Source organism: Panulirus ornatus, chromosome 63 (assembly GCF_036320965.1).
Source record: "Panulirus ornatus isolate Po-2019 chromosome 63, ASM3632096v1, whole genome shotgun sequence".
NCBI lineage: Eukaryota > Metazoa > Arthropoda > Malacostraca > Decapoda > Palinuridae > Panulirus > Panulirus ornatus.
In genome coordinates this window covers 517044-540636 of record NC_092286.1, presented here as the reverse complement: position 1 = coordinate 540636, position 23593 = coordinate 517044, and the positions used below count along the sequence as shown (strand labels likewise).

At 45.4% G+C, this 23593-nt stretch overlaps 1 protein-coding gene across 2 annotated transcripts in view; it reads right to left on the bottom strand.

The window, feature by feature from the left end:
* Nucleotides 1-14532, bottom strand: part of RhoBTB (Rho-related BTB domain containing) — a 424985-nt gene extending 410453 nt beyond the window's left edge. Inside the window, exon 1 of one of the 2 annotated variants that reach the window (XM_071656696.1) lies at nt 14250-14532. The gene's annotated coding sequence lies outside the window, so the exon portion shown is untranslated. The remainder of the gene's footprint in view (nt 1-14249) is intronic. The other variant, XM_071656694.1, reaches the window with a different exon arrangement.
* Between the last annotated feature and the right edge of the window lie 9061 nt (nt 14533-23593).

Sequence of the window (23593 nt, the reverse complement as noted above, 5' to 3'; positions counted from 1 at the left end):
TTAGCTGGCTGGTTGTGTCGTTGGTTGGTTAGCTGGCTGGCTGGCTGGCTGGTTGTGTCGTTGGTTGGATAGCTGGCTGGCTGGCTGGTTGTGCCGTTGGTTGGTTAGCTGGCTGGCTGGTTGTGCCGTTGGTTGGTTAGCTGGCTGGCTGGCTGGTTGTGTCGTTGGTTGGTTAGCTGGCTGGCTGGTTGTGTCGTTGGTTGGTTAGCTGGCTGGCTGGCTGGTTGTGCCGTTGGTTGGTTAGCTGGCTGGCTGGCCGGTTGTGGTGTTGGCTGATTAGCTGGCTGGCTGGCTGGTTGTGTCGTTGGTTGGTTAGCTGGCTGGCCGGCTGGTTGTGGTGTTGGCTGATTAGCTGGCTGGCTGGCTGGTTGTGTCGTTGGTTGGTTAGCTGGCTGGCTGGTTGTGTCGTTGACTGGTTAGCAGGCTGGCTAGTTATGTCGTTGGTTGGTTAGCTGGCTGGCTAGTTGTGTCGTTGGTTGGTTAGCTGGCCGGCTGGCTAGTTGTGTCGTTGGTTGGTTAGCTGGCCGGCTGGCTGGTTGTGTCGTTGGTTGGCTAGCTGGCTGGCTAGTTATGTCGTTGGTTGGTTAGCTGGCTGGCTGGTTGTGTCGTTGGTTGGTTAGCTGGCTGGCTGGCTGGTTGTGTCGTTGGTTGCTTAGCTGGCTGGCTGGTTGTGTCGTTGGTTGGTTAGCTGGCTGGCTGGCTGGTTGTGCCGTTGGTTGGTTAGCTGGCTGGCCGGCTGGTTGTGGTGTTGGCTGATTAGCTGGCTGGCTGGCTGGTTGTGTCGTTGGTTGGTTAGCTGGCTGGCTGGTTGTGTCGTTGGCTGGTTAGCTGGCTGGCTAGTTATGTCGTTGGTTGGTTAGCTGGCTGGCTGGTTGTGTCGTTGGTTGGTTAGTTGGCCGGCTGGCTGGTTGTGTCGTTGGTTGGCTAGCTGGCTGGCTAGTTATGTCGTTGGTTGGTTAGCTGGCTGGCTGGTTGTGTCGTTGATTGGTTAGCTGGCTGGCTGGCTGGTTGTGTCGTTGGTTGGTTAGCTGGCTGGCTGGCTGGTTGTGTCGTTGGTTGGTTAGCTGGCTAGTTGGTTGGTTAGCTGGCTGGCTGGTTGTGTCGTTGGTTGGTTAGCTGGCTGGCTGGCTGGTTGTGTCGTTGGTTGGTTAGCTGGCTGGCTGGCTGGTTGTGTCGTTGGTTGGTTAGCTGGCTGGCTGGCTGATTGTGTCGTTGGTTGGTTAGCTGGCTGGCTGGCTGGCTGGTTGTGTCGTTGGTTGGTTAGCTGGCTGGCTGGTTGTGTCGTTGGCTGGTTAGCTGGCTGGCTAGTTATGTCGTTGGTTGGTTAGCTGGCTGGCTGGTTGTGTCGTTGGTTAGTTAGCTGGCCGGCTGGCTGGTTGTGTCGTTAGTTGGTTAGCTGGCTGGTTGGTTGGGTGTGTCGTTGGTTGGTTAGATGGCTGTCTGGCTGGTTGTGTCGTTGGTTGGTTAGCTGGCTGGTTGGTTGGTTAGCTGGCTGGTTGGTTGTGTCGTTGGTTGGTTAGCTGGCTGGCTGGCTGGTTGTGTCCTTGGTTGGTTAGCTGGCTGGCTGGTTGTGTCGTTAATTGGTTAGCTGGCTGTCTGGTTGGTTGTGCCGTTGGTTGGTTAGCTGGCTGTCTGGTTGTGTCGTTGGTTGGTTAGCTGGCTGGCTGGCTGGTTGTGTCGTTGGTTGGTTAGCTGGCTGGCTGGTTGTGTCGTTGGTTGGTTAGCTGGCTGGCTGGCTGGTTGTGCCGTTGGTTGGTTAGCTGGCTGGCCGGCTGTTTGTGGTGTTGGCTGATTAGCTGGCTGGCTGGCTGGTTGTGTCGTTGGTTGGTTTGCTGGCTGGCTGGTTGTGTCGTTGGCTGGTTAGCTGGCTGGCTAGTTATGTCGTTGGTTGGTCAGCTGGCTGGCTGGTTGTGTCGTTGGTTGGTTAGCTGGCTGGCTGGTTGTGTCGTTGGCTGGTTAGCTGGCTGGCTAGTTATGTCGTTGGTTGGTCAGCTGGGTGGCTGGTTGTGTCGTTGGTTGGTCAGCTGGCTGGCTGGTGATGTCGTTAGTTGGTTAGCTGGCTAGCTAAATGGTTGTGTCGTTGGTTGGTTAGTTGGCTGGCTGGCTGTGTCGTTGATTGGGTAGCTGACTGGCTGGTTGGGTTGTTGGTTGGTTAGTTGGCTGGCGGTCTGGTTAAATCGTTCATTGGTTAGCTGGCTGGCTGGCTGATTGTGTCATTGGTTGGCTAGCTGGCTGGCTGGCTGGTTGTGCCGTAGGTTGGTTAGCTGGCTGGCTGGCTGGCTGGTTGTGTCGTTGGTTGGTTAGCTGGCTGGCTGGCTGGTTGTGCCGTAGGTTGGTTAGCTTTCTGGCCGGCTGGTTGTGTCGTTGGTTGGTTAGCTGGCTGGCTGGTTGTGTCGATGGTTGGTTAGCTGGCTGCCTGGTTGTGTCGTTGGTTGGTTAGCTGGCTGGCTGGCTAGCTGTGTCGTTGGTTGGCTAGTTGGCTGGCTGGCTGGTTATGTCGTTGGTTGGTTAGATGGTTGCCTGGTTGTGTCGTTGGTTGGTTAGCTTGCTGGCTGACTGGTTGTGTCGTTGGTTGGTTAGCTGGCTGGCTGGCTGGTTGTGTCGTTGGTTGGTTAGCTGGCTGGCTGGCTGGTTGTGTCGTTGGTTGGTTAGCTGGCTGGCTGGCTGGTTGTGTCCTTGGTTGGTCAGCTGGCTAGCTGGTGATGTCGTTGGTTGGTTAGCTGGCTAGCTAAATGGTTGTGTCGTTGGTTGGTTAGCTGGCTGGCTGGCTGTGTCGTTGATTGGTTAGCTGGCTGGCTGGTTGGGTTGTTGGTTGGTTAGTTGGCTGGCGGGCTGGTTATGTCGTTCATTGATTAGCTGGCTGGCTGGTTGTGTCGTTAGGTTGGTTAGCTGGCTGCTGGTTGTTGATCGTTGGTTGGTTAGCTGGCTGGCTATTGGTGTGTCGTTGGTTGGTTAGCTGGCTGGCTGGCTGGTTGTGTCGTTGGTTGGTTAGCTGGCTGGCTGGTGGTTGGTCGTTGGTTGGTTAGCTGGCTGGCTGGTTGTGTCTGTATGTTAACTGGCTGGCTGATTGGTTTTACGTTGGTTTGTTAGCTGGCTGCCTGATATGGTTCTGTGCGTTGGTTAGTTACTGGCGTGGCTGCTGGTTGTGTCCGTTAGGTTGGTTAGCTGGCTGGCGTGGTGTGTCGTTGGTTGTTAGCTGGTGGCTGAGTTGTTCAAGTATGGTACTGGTTAACGGACAAGGTGCTGTATATCGTTGTGGCTTAGGACTGTTGCTATGTTACTCAGGCGCTTCAAGAAATATGACTCGGCCTTATAGTTATTGATATGTGTATACTGCATGGCCCGTGGTACGACGTCAGGTTTCAGTATAACATGTGAACATCAGGACCTGCCTAGGTTAATGTGAACACGTCAAGGTACTCTCAGTATAACATGTGAAACTCAAGGACCTTGTTCTGTTGAGTATAGCATGTGAACTAGGTCTAGGGACATGTCTAGTATCAGTTGAACCGTTAAGGACATCTCAAGTTACATTGTGGAACACGTCAAGGACTCTCAAGTATAACATGTGACAGTAAGGACGTTCAGTATAACATGTGAACACGTCAAGGACGCTTCAGTATAGATTGTGACGTCAAGGCCTGCTAGTACATGTGACCGTCAGGAACTTAGTATAACATGTGACCGTCAGGACTCTCAAGTATAACATGTGAACACGTCAGGCCTTCAAGTATTACATGTGAACACGTCAAGGACCTCTCAAGTCATGACTGTGAACGTCTAGGACTTCAAGTTACATGTGACACTCAAGCTATAACATTGCGGGACACGTACAAGGACCCCTCTCAAGTATAATGTTGATCACGTCAAGACGCTCCAAGTACTAACATGTGAACACATCAAGGACGCTCTCAAGTATAACATGTGAACACAGTCAAGGGACACACTCAAGTATAAACATGTGTACACGTCAAGGACGCTCTCAAGTATAACATGTGAACACTGCAAGGACGCTTCAAGTATAACATGTTTAACACGTCAAGGACGCTCTCAGTATAACATGTGAACACGTCACGGCACTCTCAAGTATAACATGTGAACACATCAAGGACCCTCTCATCTATAACATGTGAACACCTCAAGGACACTCTCAAGTATAACATGTGAACACATCAAGGACGCTCTCAAGTATAACATGTGACCACGTCAAGGACACTCAAGTATAACATGTAGGACATGCAAGGGGACACTCTCAAGGTATAACATGTGAACACATCAAGGACGCTCTCAAGTATACATGTGAACACGGTCAAGGACCCTCTCATGTATACACATTGTGAACACGTCAAGGGACACTCTCAAGTATAACATGTGAACACGTCAAGGACGCTCTCAAGTATAACATGTGAACACGTCAAGGACCCTCTCAAGTATAACATGTGAACACGTCAAGGACACTCTCAAGTATAACATGTGAACACATCAAGGACGCTCTCAAGTACATGTGAACACGTCAAGGACACTCTCAAGTATAACATGTGAACACGTCAAGGACACTCAAGTATTACATGTGAACACATCAAGGACGCTCTCAAGTATAACATGTGAACACGTCAAGGACGCTCTCAAGTATAACATGTGAACACGTCAAGGAACCTCTCAAATATAACATGTGAACACGTCAAGGACACTCGCAAGTATAACATGTGAACACGTCAAGGACACTCTCAAGTATAACATGTGAACACATCAAGGACACTCTCAAGTATAACATGTGAACACATCAAGGACGCTCTCAAGTATAACATGTGAACACGTCAAGGACACTCTCAAGTAAAACATGTGAACACGTCAAGGACGCTCTCAAGTATAACATGTGAACACGTCAAGGACGCTCTCAAGTATAACATGTGAACACGTCACGGACCCTCTCAAGTATAACATGAGAACACGTCAAGGACACTCTCAAGTATAATATGTGAACACGTCAAGGACACTCTCAAGTATAACATGTGAACGTCAAGGACATTCCCAAGTATAACATGTGAACACGTCAAGGACTCTCTCAAGTATAACATGTGAACACGTCAAGGACACTCTCAAGTATAACATGTGAACACGTCAAGGACACTCTCAAGTATAACATGTGAACACATCAAGAACACTCTCAAGTATAACATGTGAACACGTCAAGGACACTCAAGCATAACATGTGAACACGTCAAGGACGCCCTCAAATATATCATGTGAACACATCAAGGACGCTCTCGAGTATTACATGTGAACACATCAAGGACTCTCTCAAGTATAACATGTGAACACATCAAGGACACTCTCAAGTATAACACGTGAACACGTCAAGGACACTCTCAAGTATAACATGTGAACACATCAAGGACACTCTAAAGTATAACATGTGAACACGTCAAGGACACTCAAGTATAACATGTGAACACGTCAAGGACGCCCTCAAGTATAACATGTGAACACATCAAGGACGCTCTCGAGTATTACATGTGAACACATCAAGGACGCTCTCAAGTATAACATGTGAACACATCAAGGACTCTCTCAAGTACAACATGTGAACACGTCAAGGACGCCCTCAAGTATAACATGTGAACACATCAAGGACGCTCTCAAGTATAACATGTGAACACGTCAAGGACCCTCTCAAGTATAACATGTGAACACGTCAAGGACTCTCTCAAATATAACATGTGAACACGTCAAGGACACTCGCAAGTATAACACAAGTAGGACACTCTCAAGTATAACATGTGAACACATCAAGGACACTCTCAAGTATAACATGTGAACACATCAAGGACGCTCTCAAGTATAACATGTGAACACGTCAAGGACACTCTCAAGTAAAACATGTGAACACGTCAAGGACACTCTCAAGTATAACATGTGAACACGTCAAGGACGCTCTCAAGTATAACATGTGAACACGTCACGGACCCTCTCAAGTATAACATGTGAACACGTCAAGGACGCTCTCAAGTATAACATGTGAACACGTCAAGGACACTCTCAAGTATAACATGTGAAAACGTCAAGGACACTCTCAAGTATAACATGTGAACACGTCAAGGACCCTCTCAAGTATAACATGTGAACACGTCAAGGACACTCTCAAGTATAACATGTGAACACGTCAAGGACACTCTCAAGTATAACATGTGAACACATCAAGGACACTCTCAAGTGTAACATGTGAACACGTCAAGGACACTCTCAAGTGTAACATGTGAACACGTCAAGGACGCCCTCAAGTATAACATGTGAACACATCAAGGACGCTCTCGAGTATTACATGTGAACACATCAAGGACTCTCTCAAAGTATAACATGTGAACACATCAAGGACACTCTCAAGTATAACATGTGAACACGTCAAGGACACTCAAGTATAACATGTGAACACATCAAGGACACTCTCAAGTATAACATGTGAACACGTCAAGGACACTCAAGTATAACATGTGAACACGTCAAGGACGCCCTCAAGTATAACATGTGAACACATCAAGGACGCTCTCGAGTATTACAAGTGAACACATCAAGGACGCTCTCAAGTATAACATGTGAACACATCAAGGACGCTCTCAAGTATAACATGTGAACACGTCAAGGACGCTCTCAAGTATAACATGTGAACACGTCAAGGACGCTCTCAAGTATAACATGTGAAGACGTCAAAGACTCTCAGGTATAACATGTGAACACATCAAGGACGCTCTCGAGTATTACACGTGAACACATCAAGGACCCTCTCAAGTATAACATGTGAACACGTAAGGACGGTCTCAAGTATAACATGTGAACACATCAAGGACGCTCTCAAGTATAACATGTGAACACGTCAAGGACATTCTCAAGTATAACATATGAACGCCAAGGACGCTCTCAAGTATAACATGTGAACACGTCAAGGACGCTCTCAAGTATAACATGTGAACACGTGAAGGTCACTCTCAAGTATATCATGTGAACACATCAAGGACGCTCTCAAGTATAGCATGTGAGCACGTCAAGGACGCTCTCAAGTATAACATGTGAACACGTCAAGGACGCTCTCAAGTATAACATGTGAAAACGTCAAGGACGCTCTCAAGTATAACATGTGAACACGTCAAGGACACTCTCAAGTATAACATGTGAACACATCTAGGACTCTCAAGTATAACATGTGAACACATCAAGTACGCTCTCAAGTATAACATGTGAACACGTCAAGGACACTTTCAAGTATAACATGTGAACACATCAAGGACGCTCTCAAGTACATGTGAACACATCAAGGACGCTCTCAAGTATAACATGTGAACACGTCAAGGACGCTCTCAAGTATAACATGTGAACACGTCAAGGACGCTCTCAAGTATAACATGTGAACACGTCAAGGACACTCAAGTATAACATGTGAACACGTCAAGGACACTCTCAAGTATAACATGTGAACACATCAAGGACGCTCTCAAGTATAACATGTGAACACATCAAGGACGCTCTCAAGTATACGTGAACACGTCAAGGACACTCTCAAGTATAACATGTGAACACATCAAGTACGCTCTCAAGTATAACAAGTGTTCACGTCAAGGACACTCTCAAGTATAACATGTGAACACATCAAGGACGCTCTCGAGTATTACACGTGAACACATCAAGGACGCTTTCAAGTATAACATGTGAACACGTCAAGGACGCTCTCAAGTATAACATGTGAACACGTCAAGGACGCTCTCAAGTATAACATGTGAACACGTCAAGGACACTCAAGTATAACATGTGAACACGTCAAGGACACTCTCAAGTATAACATGTGAACACATCAAGGGCGCTCTCAAGTATAACATGTGAACACATCAAGGACACTCTCAAGTATAACATGTGAACACGTCAAGGACGCTCTCAAGTATAACATGTGAACACGTCAAGGACGCTCTCAAGTATAACATGTGAACACATCAAGGACGCTCTCAAGTATAACATGTGAACACGTCAAGGACGCTCTCAAGTATAACATGTGAACACGTCAAGGACGCTCTCAAGTATAACATGTGAACACGTCAAGGACGCTCAAGTATAACATGTGAACACGTCAAGGACGCTCTCAAGTATAACATGTGAACACATCAAGGACGCTCTCAAGTATAACATGTGAACACGTCAAGAACGCTCTCGAGTATCACACGTGAACACATCAAGGACGCTCTCAAGTATAACAAGTGTTCACGTCAAGGACGCTCTTAAAGCATTGTTACTGTAGTTAAGTGACGTCATGAGCATAAAGGTAAGGCCGGGTCATGAGCAGTGAGGTGCCGTAGTCAGGAAGTCATGGCAGGAGCAACACCAAGGTCAGCCACAGTTGTTAACCACAAACAAAGACAGCTGACTTAAGGCGGAACAAGGAATGTTCTCTGTATCGGGGTCTGTGTGACGGGTGTGGTTGGCCGGCCTTGCGCGTCACAAGAAGTTCTTGTTATGTTCTCTGTATCGGGACCTGTGTAACGGGTGTGGATGACCGGCCCTGCGCGTCACAATGAGTTCTTGTTGTCTTCCTAATAATGTTTGTGGCACAGTATTTGGTAGCTCTCCATGATGGCTCAAGTGTGACCCCGGCCACATAACTGCTACAAAATTTAATTATGGTAGAGATGCGGGTTACCCATGACCAGGTAATATAACAATGGTAGAGGTATGAGTAACCCATGACTAGGGAAGTTAACTATGGCAGAGGTTTGGGTAACACATGACCAGGGACGTTAACTATGGTAAAAATATGGGTAACCCATTACAAGGTAATATAACTATGGTAGATATGGTTAACCCATGACCAAGGAAGTTAACTATGGTAGAGGTATGGGTCACGTATGACCAGGGAAGTAAACTATGATAGAGGTATGGGTAACACATAACCAGGTGATATAACTATGGTAGATATGGGTAACCTATGACTAGGGAAGTTAACTATGGTAGATATGGGTAACACATGACCAGGGAAGTTAACTATGTTAGAGGTATGGGTAACACATGACCAGAGAAGTTAACTATGGTAGAAATATGGGTAACCCATGATCGGGGAGGTTACCTATGGTAGATATGGGTAACACATGACCAGGGAAGTTGACTATGGTAGAAGTATGGCTAGCACATAACAAGGGAAATAAACTATGATAGAGGTATGGGTAACACATGACTAATGAAGTTAACCATGGTAGAGGTATGGGTAACACATGACCAGGGAAGTTAATCATGGTAGAGGTATGGGTAACACATGACCAGGGAAGTTAACCATGGTAGAGGTATGGGTAACATGACAGGGAAGTTACCTATGTAGAGACATGGGTAACTCATGACCAGGAAGTTAACTATGGTAAATATGGGTAACACATGACCAGGGAAGTTGACTATGGTAGAAGTATGGGTAACACATAACAAGGGGAAATAAACTATCGTAGAGGTATGGGTAACACATGACCAAGGAGGTTAACTATGGTATAGGTATGGGTAACACATGACCAGGGATGTTACAAATGGTAGAGCTATGGGTAACACATGACCAGGGAAGTTAACTATGGTAGAGATATAGGTAATCCATGAGAAGGGAAGTTAACTATGGTAGAGGTAGGGGTAACACATGGCCAGGGAAGTTAACTATGGTAAAGGTAAGGGTAACACATGGCCAGGGAAGTTAACTATGGCAGAGGTATGGGAAACACATGAAAAAGGTTAACCATGGTAGAAGTATGGGTAACACATGATCAGAGAAGTTAACCATGGCAGAGGTATAGGTAACACATGACCAGGGAAGTTAACTATGTAGAGATATGGGTAACCCATGACCAGGGAAGTTAACTATGGTAGATATGGGTAACACATGACCAGGGAAGTTGACTATGGTAGAAGCATGGGTAACACATAATAAGGGAAATAAACTATGGTAGAGGTATGGGTAACACATGACTAATGAAGTTAACCATGGTAGAGGTATGGGTAACAAATGACCAGGAAAGTTAACTATGGTAGAGGTATGGGTAACACATGACCAGGGAAGTTAACTATGGTAGAGATATAGGTAATCCATGACCAGGAAAGTTAACTATGGTAGAGGTATGGGTAACACATGACTAATAAAGTTAACCATGGTAGAGGTATGGGTAACACATGACCAGGGAAGTTAACTATGGTAGAGATATAGGTAATCCATGACCAGGAAAGTTAACTATGGTAGAGGTATGGGTAACACATGACCAGGGAAGTTAACTCCGGTAAAGGTAAGGGTAACACATGGCCAGGGAAGTTAACTATGGCAGAGGTATGGGTAACACATGACCAGGGAAGTTACATATGGTAGAGGTATGGGTAACCCATAACCAGGTAATATAACTATGGTAGATATGGGTAACCCAAGACCAGGGAAGTTAACTATGGTAGATATGGGTAACACATGACCAAGGAAGTTAACTATGGTAAAGGTCAGGGTAGCACATGGCCAGGGAACTTAAATATGGTATAGGTATGGGTAACCCATAACCAGGTAACATAACTATGGTAGATATGGGTTACCCATGACCAGGGAAGTTAACTGTGGTAGATATGGGGAACACATGACCAGGAAAGTTAACTATGGTAGAGGTATGGGTAACTCAAAACCAGGTAATATAACTATGGTAGATATGGGTAACCCATGACCATGGAAGTTCACTATAGTAGAGATATGGGTAACACATGACGAAGGAAGTTAACTATGGTAGAGGTGCGGGTAAGACACATGACCAGGAAAGTTAACTACAGTAGAGGAAAGTGTTACCCATGACCAGGGAAGTTAACTATGGTAGAAGTATGGGTAACACATGACTAGGGAACTATGGTAGATATGGGTTACCCATGGCCAGGAAAGTTAACTATGGTAGAGGGACGGGTAACATATGACCAGGGAAGTTGACTATGGCAGAGGTATGGGTAACACATGACCAGGGAAGTTAACTATGGTAGAGGTATGAGTAACACATGACGAGGGAAGTTAACTATGGTAGAGGTATGGGTAACACATGACCAGGGAAGTTAACTATGGTAGAGGTATGGGTAACACATGACCAGGGAGGACTATCTGGATAAAGACATGGGTAACCCATGACCAGGGAAGACTAGTGGGATAAGGACAGGGGTAACCCATGACCAGGGAGGACTAGTGGGATAAGGATATGGGTAACCCATGAGCAAGGAGGACTAGTGGGATAAGGACAGGGGTAACACATGAGCAGGGAGGACTACTGAGGTAAGGACATGGGCAACCCATGACCAGGGAGGACTACTAGGGTACGGACATGGGTAACCCATGAGCAGGGAGGACTAGTGGGATAAGGACAGGGGTAACCCATGACCAGGGAGGACTACTGGGGTAAGGACATGGGCAACCCATGACCAGGGAGGACTACTAGGGTACGGACATGGGTAACCCATGAGCAGGGAGGACTAGTGGGATAAGGACAGGGGTAACCCATGACCAGGGAGGACATGGGATAAGGACAGGGGTAACCCATGACCAGAGAGGACTAGTGGGATAAGGACAGGGGTAACCCATGAACAGGGAGGACTAGTGGGATAAGGATATGGGTAACCCATGAACAGGGAGGACTAGTGGGATAAGGACAGGGGTAACCCATGACCAGGGAGGACTAGTGGGATAAGGACATGGGTAACCCATGACCAGGGAGGACATGGGATAAGGACAGGGGTAACCCATGACCAGGGAGGACTAGTGGGATAAGGACAGGGGTAACCCATGACCAGGGAGGACTAGTGGGATAAGGACAGGGGTAACCCATGACCAGGGAGGACTAGTGGGATAAGGACATGGGTAACCCATGACCAGGGAGGACATGGGATAAGGACAGGGGTAACCCATGACCAGGGAGGACTAGTGGGATAAGGATATGGGTAACCCATGAACAGGGAGGACTAGTGGGATAAGGACAGGGGTAACCCATGAGCAGGGAGGACTAGTGGGATAAGGATATGGGTAACCCATGACCAGGGAGGACTACTGGGATAAGGACAGGGGTAACCCATGACCAGGGAGGACTACTGGGATAAGGACAGGGGTAACCCATGACCAGGGAGGACTACTGGGATAAGGACAGGGGTAACACATGAGCAGGGAGGACTACTGAGGTAAGGACATGGGCAACCCATGACCAGGGAGGACTACTAGGGTACGGACATGGGTAACCCATGAGCAGGGAGGACTAGTGGGATAAGGACAGGGGTAACCCATGACCAGGGAGGACTACTGGGGTAAGGACATGGGCAACCCATGACCAGGGAGGACTACTAGGGTACGGACATGGGTAACCCATGAGCAGGGAGGACTAGTGGGATAAGGACAGGGGTAACTCATGACCAGGGAGGACATGGGATAAGGACAGGGGTAACCCATGACCAGAGAGGACTAGTGGGATAAGGACAGGGGTAACCCATGAACAGGGAGGACTAGTGGGATAAGGATATGGGTAACCCATGAACAGGGAGGACTAGTGGGATAAGGACAGGGGTAACCCATGAGCAGGGAGGACTACTGGGATAAGGACATGGGTAACCCATGACCAGGGAGGACTACTGGGATAAGGACAGGGGTAACCCATGACCAGGGAGGACTACTGGGATAAGGACAGGGGTAACCCATGACCAGGGAGGACTAGTGGGATAAGGACAGGGGTAACCCATGACCAGGGAGGACTAGTGGGATAAGGACAGGGGTAACCCATGAGCAGGGAGGACTAGTGGGATAAGGACAGGGGTAACCCATGACCAGGGAGGACTACTGGGATAAGGACAGGGGTAACCCATGACCAGGGAGGACTAGTGGGATAAGGACAGGGGTAACCCATGACCAGGGAGGACTACTGGGATAAGGACATGGGTAACCCATGACCAGGGAGGACTACTGGGATAAGGACAGGGGTAACCCATGACCAGGGAGGACTACTGGGATAAGGACAGGGGTAACCCATGACCAGAGAGGACTAGTGGGATAAGGACAGGGGTAACCCATGAACAGGGAGGACTAGTGGGATAAGGATATGGGTAACCCATGACCAGGGAGGACTACTGGGATAAGGACAGGGGTAACCCATGACCAGGGAGGACTAGTGGGATAAGGACAGGGGTAACCCATGACCAGGGAGGACTACTGGGATAAGGACATGGGTAACCCATGACCAGGGAGGACTAGTGGGATAAGGACATGGGTAACCCATGAGCAGGGAGGACTAGTGGGATAAGGACATGGGTAACCCATGACCAGGGAGGACTACTGGGGTAAGGACAGGGGTAACCCATGACCAGGGAGGACTACTGGGATAAGGACAGGGGTAACCCATGAGCAGGGAGGACTAGTGGGATAAGGACAGGGGTAACCCATGAGCAGGGAGGACTAGTGGGATAAGGATATGGGTAACCCATGAGCAGGGAGGACTAGTGGGATAAGGACATGGGTAACCCATGAGCAGGGAGGACTAGTGGGATAAGGACATGGGTAACCCATGAGCAGGGAGGACTAGTGGGATAAGGACATGGGTAACCCATGAGCAGGGAGGACATGGGATAAGGACATGGGTAACCCATGAGCAGGGAGGACTAGTGGGATAAGGACAGGGGTAACCCATGAGCAGGGAGGACTAGTGGGATAAGGACAGGGGTAACACATGAGCAGGGAGGACTACTGAGGTAAGGACATGGGCAACCCATGACCAGGGAGGACTACTAGGGTACGGACATGGGTAACCCATGAGCAGGGAGGACTAGTGGGATAAGGACATGGGTAACCCATGAGCAGGGAGGACTAGTGGGATAAGGATATGGGTAACCCATGAGCAGGGAGGACTAGTGGGATAAGGACATGGGCAACCCATGACCAGGGAGGACTACTAGGGTACGGACATGGGTAACCCATGAGCAGGGAGGACTAGTGGGATAAGGACATGGGTAACCCATGAGCAGGGAGGACTAGTGGGATAAGGACATGGGTAACCCATGAGCAGGGAGGACTAGTGGGATAAGGATATGGGTAACCCATGAGCAGGGAGGACTAGTGGGATAAGGACATGGGTAACCCATGAGCAGGGAGGACTAGTGGGATAAGGACATGGGTAACCCATGAGCAGGGAGGACAATTGGGATATGGGTAAGCCCTGACTAGGTAAGTAAGGTGTGGTTGTAGACAAGTTACTTACCTCATATATTACTTGTCTTTCATCCAGGCATGATGACGTCGTAGATACAAACCACTTTACCTTACAATTATAAACACTTCATGGAGAAACACTCCTTACTCTCACTTCTATTTAGCCAATCTATACACTCGGTAATTTTGTTCGATTCACTAAACCAAGCTGAGGCTTTTTACTGGGGCAAATGTTGAATGTGGCTTTAGACGAGTGAAGTTGAGATAGAGAAGAAGAAAGTAAGTGTTGTACACTGAGCCACAGCTGGGAACACACTGGCAACACTCCTCCCTGTCTGCCATCATCATACTATGCCACAAACCACTATATACTTAATATTATCATCCTCTCATGATAATATCATTATCATCCTAACCCTAGAAGTAATGATTTATCATCCAAATATACCCATTAAATGATGACTATCATTAGTAGTGATTTCTTATGGCAGATAACGACGATATATAAGATAGTCGCCAGTATGGCAACTTCCCCTGCACGGACGGACACCCAACCATAAACAGATAGACCATTTTAACAATTGTTCTTCTGGTTGTAAGTTGTGTGTAAATATAATTATTGGAAAGCTTTGTGAGTGAACACATATATAAGTCAAGAACAACACGCTCAATTCTAAACATTCACCAAACGATTATATACTGACTTCCTTATGATGAATACAGGAAACTGGCCAATCCAGGGCTCCTGTCTACATCTATCATGTGCACATAGTCATGTGTGTGTACCTCTATGACGTGCAGTCATGTCTGTACATCTAGGATGTGCAGAAAGTGTAGTCATGTGTGTGTACATCTATGATGTGCAGGTGTAGTCATGTGTGTACATCTGGGATGTGCAGAATGTGTAGTGATGTGTGTGCCTCCATGATGTGCACAAGGTATAGTCATGTGTGTACATCTATGATGTGCAGAATGTGTAGTCGTGTGCGTGTGTGTACATCTATGATGTGCAGAAAGTGTAGTCATATGTGTGTACATGTATGATGTGCAGGTGGTCATGTGTGTGTGTGTGTGTGTGTGTGTGTGTGTGTACATCTATGATGCGCAGAATGTGTAGTCGTGAGTGTGTGTACATCTATGATGTGCAGAAAGTGTAGTCATGTGTGTGTACATCTATGATGTGCAGGTGTAGTCATGTGTGTGTACACCTATGATGATGTGCAAAAAGTGTAGTCATGTGTGTGTACCTCTATGATGTGCAGAGTGTAGTCATGTGTGATGTGCAGAAAGTATAGTCATGTGTGTGTACCTCTATGATGTGCAGTGTAGTCATGTGTGTACATCTATGATGTGCAGAAAGTGTAGTCATGTGTGTATACATCTATGATGAGCAGAAAGTGTAGTCATGTGTGTGCACATCTATGATGTGCAGAAAGTGTAGCCATGTGTGTGTTTACCTCTATGATATGCAGAAAGTATAGTCATGTGTGTGTATACATCTATGATGTGCAGAAAGTGTAGTCATGTGTGTATACATCTATGATGTGCAGAAAGTGTAGTCATGTGTGTGTACATCTATAATGTGCAGAAAGTGTAGTCATATGTGTGTGTGCCTTTATCATGGGCAGAAAATGTAGTCATGTGTGTATACCTCTATCATGCGCAGAAAGTGCAGTCATATGTGTGTACATCTATGATGTGCAGAAAGTGTAGTCATGTGTGTGTTTACCTCTATGATATGCAGAGGGTATAGTCATGTGTGTGTATACATCTATGATGTGCAGAAAGTGTAGTCATGTGTGTGTGTGTACATCTATGATATGCAGAAAGTGTAGTCGTGTGTGTGTACATCTATGATGTGCAGAAAGTGTAGTCATGTGTGTGTGTACATCTATGATACACAGAAAGTGTAGTCATGTGTGTGTGTACATCTATGTGCAGAAAGTGTAGTCATATGTGTGTGTGCCTCTATCATGGGCAGAAAGTGTAGTCATATGTGTGTGTGCCTCTATCATGGGCAGAAAGTGTAGTCATATGTGTGTGTGTGCCTTTATCATGGGCAGAAAGTGTAGTCATGTGTGTGTTTACCTCTATGATATGCAGAAAGTATAGTCATGTGTGTGTATACATCTATGATGTGCAGAAAGTGTAGTCATGTGTGTATACATCTATGATGTGCAGAAAGTGTAGTCATGTGTGTATACATCTATGATGTGCAATCATGTGTGTATACAACTATGATGTGCAGAAAGTGTAGTCATGTGTGTGTTTACCTCTATGATATGCATAAAGTATAGTCATGTGTGTGTGTACATCTATGATGTGCAGAAAGTGTAGTCATGTGTGTGTATACATCTATGATGTGCAGAAAGTGTAGTCATGTGTGTGTACATCTATGATGAGCAGAAAGTGTAGTCATATGTGTGTGCCTCTATCATGGGCAGAAAATGTAGTCATGTGTGTATACCTCTATCATGCGCAGAAAGTGCAGTCATATGTGTGTACATCTATGATGTGCAGAAAGTGTAGTCATGTGTGTGTTTACCTCTATGATATGCAGAAAGTATAGTCATGTGTGTGTATACATCTATGATGTGCAGAAAGTGTAGTCATGTGTGTGTGTACATCTATATGCAGAAAGTGTAGTCATGCGTGTGTGTACATCTATGATGTGCAGAAAGTGTAGCTACGTCTCTTCGTTGTATATCAACTGACTTATATTTCTTTCTTGTGTCTCCCCTGATGATGTGATTATTACATGAAGTGCACTTGGGAACTTATCGTGTTTCATTTTCCCGTAGACTCATTGGAATTTATATATTATTTATTTGCTTTGTCGCTGTCTCCCGCGTTAGCGAGGTAGCGCAAGGAAACAGACGAAAGAATGGCCCAACCCACCCACATACACATGTATATACATACTCGTCCACACACGCAACTATACATACCTGTACATCTCAACGTATACATATATATACACACACAGACATATACGTATATACACATGTACATAATTCATACTGTCTGCCTTTATTCATTCCCATCGCCACCTCGCCAAACATGAAATAACAACCCCCTCATGTGTGCGAGGTAGCGCCAGGAAAAGACAACAAAGGCCCCATTCGTTCACACTCAGTCTCTAGCTGTCATGTAATAATGCACCGAAACCACAGCTCCCTTTCCACATCCAGGCCCCACAGAACTTTCCATGGCTTACCCCAGACGCTTCACATGCCCTGGTTCAATCCATTGACAGGGCATATATATATATATATATATATATATATATATATATATATATATATATATATATATATATATATATATATATTGTACTTTGTCGCTGTCTCCCGCGTTAGCGAGGTAGCGTAAGGAAACAGACGAAAGGCCCAACCCACCCACATAAACATGTATATACATATACGTCCACACACGCACATATTCATACCTATACATCTCAACCTATCCATATATATATACACACACAGACATATACATATATACACATGTACATGATTCATACTGTCTGCTTTTATTCATTCCCATCGCCACCCCGCCACACACGAAATAACAACCCTCTCCCCCCGCATGTGCGCGAGGTAGCGCTAGGAAAAGACACGAAGGCCACATTCGTTCACACTCAGTCTGTAGCTGCCATGTAATAATGCACCGAAACCACAGCTCCCTTTCCACATCCAGGCCCCACAGAACTTTCCATGGTTTACCCCAGACGCTTCACATGCCCTGGTTCAATCCTTGACAGCACGTCGACCCCGGTATACCACATCGTTCCAATTCACTCTATTCCTTGCACGCCTTTCACCCTCCTGCATGTTCAGGCCCCGATCACTCAAAATCTTTTCCACTCCATCTTTCCACCTCTAATTTGGTCTCCCACTTCTCCTCGTTCCCTCCACCTCTGACACATATATCCTCTTGGTCAATCTTTCCTCACTCATTCTGTCCATGTGACCAAACCATTTCAAAACACCCTTTTCTGCTCTCTCAACAATAATATTATATTATTATAATTATTAGAATGTATGCATATGTATATATATATATATATATATATATATATATATATATATATATATATATATATATATATATATATATTTCTTTTTTTTTTTTTTCAATTTTCCAAAAGAAGGAACAGAGAAGAGGGCCAGGTGAGGATATTCCCTCAAAGGCCCAGTCCTCTGTTCACTCTGTTCCTTGCCCGCCTTTCACCCTCCGGCATGTTCAGGCCCCGATCACACAAAATCTTTTTCACTCCATCTTTCCACCTCCAATCTGGTCTCCCACTTCTCCTCGTTCCCTCCACCTCCGACACATATATCCTCTTGGTCAATCTTTCCTCACTCATTCTCTCCATGTGCCCAAACCATTTCAAAACACCCTCTTCTGCTATCTCAACCACGCTCTTTTTATTTCCACACATCTCTCTTACCCTTACATTACTTACTCGATCAAACCACCTCACACCACACATTGTCCTCAAACATCTCATTTCCAGCACATCCACCCTCCTGCGCACAACTCTATCCATAGCCCACGCCTCGCAACCATACAACATTGTTGGAACCACTATTCCTTCAAACATACCCATATATATATATATATATATATATATATATATATATATATATATATATATATATATATACAAGTAGAACAACTTGTATATATAGGTATTAAGAATATATGGTGTGGGAGGAAAGTTGTTAGAAGCAGTGAAAAGTTTTTATCGAGGATGTAAGGCATGTGTACGTGTAGGAAGAGAGGAAAGTGATTGGTTCTCAGTGAATGTAGGTTTGCGGCAGGGGTGTGTGATGTCTCCATGGTTGTTTAATTTGTTTATGGATGGGGTTGTTAAGGAGGTAAATGCAAGAGTTTTGGAAAGAGGGGCAAGTATGAAGTCTGTTGGGGATGAGAGAGCTTGGGAAGTGAGTCAGTTGTTGTTCGCTGATGATACAGCGCTGGTGGCTGATTCATGTGAGAAACTGCAGAAGCTGGTGACTGAGTTTGGTAAAGTGTGTGGAAGAAGAAAGTTAAGAGTAAATGTGAATAAGAGCAAGGTTATTAGGTACAGTAGGGTTGAGGGTCAAGTCAATTGGGAGGTGAGTTTGAATGGAGAAAAACTGGAGGAAGTGAAGTGTTTTAGATATCTGGGAGTGGATCTGGCAGCGGATGGAACCATGGAAGCAGAAGTGGATCATAGGGTGGGGGAGGGGGCGAAAATTCTGGGGGCCTTGAAGAATGTGTGGAAGTCGAGAACATTATCTCGGAAAGCAAAAATGGGTATGTTTGAAGGAATAGTGGTTCCAACAATGTTGTATGGTTGCGAGGCGTGGGCTATGGATAGAGTTGTGGGCAGGAGGGTGGATGTGCTGGAAATGAGATGTTTGAGGACAATGTGTGGTGTGAGGTGGTTTGATCGAGTGAGTAACGTAAGGGTAAGAGAGATGTGTGGAAATAAAAAGAGCGTGGTTGAGAGAGCAGAAGAGGGTGTTTTGAAGTGGTTTGGGCACATGGAGAGAATGAGTGAGGAAAGATTGACCAAGAGGATATATGTGTCGGAGGTGGAGGGAACGAGGAGAAGAGGGAGACCAAATTGGAGGTGGAAAGATGGAGTGAAAAAGATTTTGTGTGATCGGGGCCTGAACATGCAGGAGGGTGAAAGGAGGGCAAGGAATAGAGTGAATTGGATTGATGTGGTATACCGGGGTTGACGTGCTGTCAGTGGATTGAATCAAGGCATGTGAAGCGTCTGGGGTAAACCATGGAAAGCTGTGTAGGTATGTATATTTGCATGTGTGGACGTATGTATATACATGTGTATGGGGGGGGGTTGGGCCATTTCTTTCGTCTGTTTCCTTGCGCTACCTCGCAAACGCGGGAGACAGCGACAAAGTATAATAAAATAATATATATATATTTTTTTTTTTTTTTTTTTTTTTTTTTTTATACTTTGTCGCTGTCTCCCGCGTTTGCGAGGTAGCGCAAGGAAACAGACGAAAGAAATGGCCCAACCCCCCCCATACACATGTACATACACACGTCCACACACGCAATATATATATATATATATATATATATATATATATATATATATATATATATATATATATATATATATATATTATATATATATATATATATATATATATATATATATATATATATATATATATATATATATATATATATATTATCCCTGGGGATAGGGGATTAAGAATACTTCCCACGTATTCCCTGCATGTCGTAGAAGGCGACTAAAAAGGGAGGGAGCGGGGGGCTGGAAATCCTCCCCTCTCGTTTTTTTTTTAATTTTCTAAAAGAAGGAACAGAGGGGGCCAGATGAGGATATTCCAAAAAAGGCCCAGTCCTCTATTCTTAACGCTACCTCGCTAATGCGGGAAATGGCGAATAGTTTAAAAGAAAAAAGAATATATATATACAAGTGGGTGAGAAAAAGTGAGCTTGGAAAGGAAACTTGTGTGATGAAGTACCAGGAGAGATTGAGTGCAGAATGGAAAAAGATGAGAGCAAATGACGTAAGGGGAGTGGGGAAGGAATGGGATGTATTTAGGGAAGCAATGATGGCTTGCGCAAAAGATGTCTGTGGCATGAGAAAGGTGGGAGGTGGGCAGATTAGAAAGGGTAGTGAGTAGTGAGACGAAGAAAGATTGTTAGTAAAAGAGAAGAGAGAGGCATTTGGACGATTTTTGCAGGGAAATACTGCAAATGACTGGGAGATGTATAGAAAAAGAGGCTGGAAGTCAAGAGAAAGGCGCAGGAGGTGAAAAAGAGGGCAAATGAGAGTTGGGGTGAGAGAGTATCATTAGATTTTAGGGAGAATAAAAAGATGTTTTGGAAGGATATAAATAAAGTGCGTAAGACAAGAGTGAAAATGGGAACATCGGTGAAGGGGGATAATGGGGAGGTAATAACAAGTAGTGGTGAAGTGAGGAGATGAAATGAGTATTTTGAAGATTTGCTGAATGTGTTTGATGATAGAGTGGCAGATATAGGGGGTTTTGGTCGAGGTGGTGTATGAAGTGAGAGGGGTCAGGGAGAATACTTTAGTAAACAAAGAAGAGGTAGTGAAAGCTTTGCGGAAGATGAAAGCTGGCAAGGCGGCGGGTTTGGATGGTATTGCACTGGAATTTATTAAAAAAAAAAAAAAAAAAGCGGGTGGCTGTGTTGTTGACTGGTTGGTGAGGATATTCAATGTATGGTTCATGCTAAAGTGCCTGAGGATTGGCGTAATGCATGCATAGTGCCACCGTATAGAAGCAAAGGGGATAAAGGTGAGTGTTCAAACTACAGAGGTATAAGTTTGTTGAGTATTCTTGGGAAATTATATGGGAGGGTATTGATTGAGAGGGTGAAGGCATGTACAGAGCATCAGACTGGGGAAGAGCAGTGTGGCTTCAGAAGGGGTAGAGGATGTGTGGATCAGGTGTTTGCTTTGAAGAATGATTGTGAGAAATACTTAGAAAAGCAAATGGATTTGTATGTAGCATTTATGGATCTGGAGAAGGCATATGATAGAGTTGACAGAGATGCTCTGTGGAAGGTATTAAGAATATATGGTGTGGGAGGCAAGCTGTTAGAAGCAGTGAAAAGTTTTTATCGAGGATGTAAGGCATGTGTACGAGTAGGAAGAGAGGAAAGTGATTGGTTCTCAGTGAATGTCGGTTTGTGGCAGGGGTGCGTGATGTCTCCATGGTTGTTTAATTTGTTTATGGATGGGGTTGTTAGGGAGGTAAATGCAAGAGTTTTGGAAAGAGGGGCAAGTATGCAGTCTGTTCTGGTTGACACGGCTTGGGAAGTGAGTCAGTTGTTGTTCGCTGATGATACAGCGCTGGTGGCTGATTCGGGTGAGAAACTGCAGAAGCTGGTGACTGAGTTTGGTAAAGTGTGTGAAAGAAGAAAGCTGAGAGTAAATGTGAATAAGAGCAAGGTTATTAGGTTCAGTAAGGATGAGGGACAAGTCAACTGGGAGGTAAGTTTGAATGAACAAAAACTGGAGGAAGTGAAGTGTTTTAGATATCTGGGAGTGGATTTGGCAGTGGATGGAACCATGGAAGCAGAAGTAAGTCACAGAGTAGGGGAGGGGGCGAAGGTTCTGGGAACATTGAAGAATGTGTGGAAAGCGAAAACTTTATCTCGGAGAGCAAAAATGGGTATGTCTGAAGGAATAGTGGTTCCAACAATTTTATATGGTTGTGAGGCGTGGGCTATGGACAGAGTTGTGCGGAGGAGGGTGGATGTGTTGTAAATGAGATGTTTGAGGACAATATGTGGTGTGAGGGGGTTTGATCGAGTAAGCAATGAAAGGGTAAGAGAGATGTGTGGTAATAAAAAGAGTGTGGGAGAGAGAGCAGAAGAGGGTGTTTTGAAATGGTTTGGTCACATGGAGAGAATGAGTGAGGAAAGACTGACCAAGAGGGTATATGTGTCAGAGGCGGAGGGAACGAGAAGTGGGAGACCAAATTGGAGGTGTAAGGATGGAGTGAAAAAGATTTTGAGTAATCGGAGCTTGAATATACAGGAGATTGAAAGGCGTGCAAGAAATAAAATGAATTGGAACGATGTGGTATACCGGGGTCGACGTGCTGTCAATGGATTGAATGTGATACGTCTGGGGTTAACCATGGAAAGTTTTGTAGGGCCTGGATGTGGAAAGGAAGCTGTGGTTTCGGGCATTATTACATGACAGCTAGAGACCGAGTGTGAACGAATGGGGCCTTTGTTGTCTTCTCCTAGCGCTACCTCGCGGGGGAGGGGGGTGGCATTTCATGTGTGGCGGGGTGGCGAAGAAATGGATGAAGGCAGCAAGTATGAATGTGTTCATGTGTATATATGTATATGCTGTGTATGTATACGTTGAAATGTATAGGTATGTATATGTGCATGTGTGGAGGTGTATGTATATACGTGTGTATGTGGGTGGGTTGGGCCATTCTTTCGTCTGTTTCCTTGCGCTGCCTCGCTAACGCGGGAGACAGGGACAAAGTATAATATATATATATATATATATATATATATATATATATATATATATATATATATATATATATTTTTTTTTTCTTTTCTTTCAAACTATTCGCCATTTCCCGCATTAGTGAGGTAGCGTTAAGAACAGAGGACTGGGCCTTGAGGGAATACCCTCACCTGGCCCAATTCTCTGTTCCTTCTTTTGGAAAATTAAAAAAAAAAAAAACGAGAGGGGAGGATTTCCAGCCCCCCGCTCCCTCCCCTTTTAGTCGCCTTCTACGACACGCAGGGAATACATGGGAAGTATTCTTTCTCCCCTATCCCCAGGGATAATATATATATATATATATATATATATATATATATATACTGAGTTTGGTAAAG